Source organism: Cucurbita moschata, unplaced genomic scaffold (assembly GCF_002738365.1).
Source record: "Cucurbita moschata cultivar Rifu unplaced genomic scaffold, Cmos_1.0 Cmo_Scf00066, whole genome shotgun sequence".
Taxonomy (NCBI): Eukaryota; Viridiplantae; Streptophyta; class Magnoliopsida; order Cucurbitales; family Cucurbitaceae; genus Cucurbita; species Cucurbita moschata.
Window position 1 is genome coordinate 572461 of NW_019268582.1, and position 1500 is coordinate 573960.

The following is a 1500-nucleotide window of genomic DNA, read 5'->3' on the forward strand; positions in this document are numbered from 1 at the left end:
GCATTTAATTCATCTCTTTCTTGAACCTCAACTTTGCACAACATATAAGGGAGGTCTCCAGCGTCTTCTAGAATTTCCTTTGATGAGCTCACCATAGCTTGAATATAACTGTATAAAGTTTGTTGTAACTTCTTGGCTCTCGTCCTTGTAATTGGACCTTGAGGTATGGAAATTCCTTGGTCGTGGTTCATATCATTCTCCCCCTCTTGAGAAGGATTCGTCCTCGAATCCAAGCCATCACCTACATCAAAAGGGCTCAAATCAACAACATTAAAAGTTGCACTAACACCGTACTTACTTGGTAAATCAATTTTATAAGCATTGTCGTTGATGCGCTCAAGAACTTGAAAAGGTCCATCTCCTCGTGGTAAAAGCTTAGATTTTCTTTGAGTAGGAAATCTTTCTTTTCGGAAATGCACCCAAACCCAATCTCCTGGCTTGAAGATGACAATCTTACGTCCTTTATTAATTCGGGTGGCAACCTTGGAATTTTGTTTCTCAATTTGTTCTGTCACTTGCTTGTGCAGTTTATGAACAAACTCAACCTTGGCATTTGCATCAAAATTCACAAACTCTTTTGACGGTATGGGTAACAAGTCAATAAGGGTTAAAGGATTAAAGCCATAAACAATTTCAAAAGGTGTGCATTTAGTAGTGCTATGAACAACCCTATTATATGCAAATTCTATAAATGGCAAACAATCCTCCGAAGTCTTAAGATTCTTATCAATAATAGCCCTAAGCATAGCAGTCATGGTTCTGTTAACAACTTCAATTTGTCCATCCGTTTGAGGATGACAAGTAGTTGAATATACTAGCTTAGTTCCTAACTTACCCCATAAAACATGCCAAAAGTGGCTTAAAAATTTTACATCACGATCACTAACGATACTTTTAGGAATGCCATGCAATCGTACAACTTCCCTAAAGAACAGGTCTGCAATATGTTTTGCATCATCAGTTTTGTGACAAGGAATAAAATGAGCCATTTTACTAAATCGATCAACCACAACAAAAATGCTATCATAACCTTTCCTAGTCCTAGGTAAACCTAAAACAAAATCCATTGATATATCAATCCATGGACCATTAGGAACTGATAATGGGGAGTATAAACCATGTGGTTGAAGCCTAGACTTAGCTTGTTTACATGCTATGCAACGACCACAAACTTTATGAATATCATGTCTCATTTTAGGCCAAAAAAAATGTTCAGAGAGCATATCATAAGTTTTAGAAACTCCATGGTGTGCCATTAAACCACCTCCATGAGCTTCCCTCACAAGTAGCTCACGGATGGAACAAGATGGTATGCAAAGTTTGCCTTTTCGGAACAAAAATCCATCTAACAACAAGTAATTATCCACAATGAGTCCTTTTTCACAAGATTCAACAAAAGGAGCAAAGAACATGTCATGTTGATACAAATCCTTTATGTGTTCAAAACCCAACAACCTAGCATTCAAAGTATTGAGGAGGACATACCTTCGTGATAAAGCA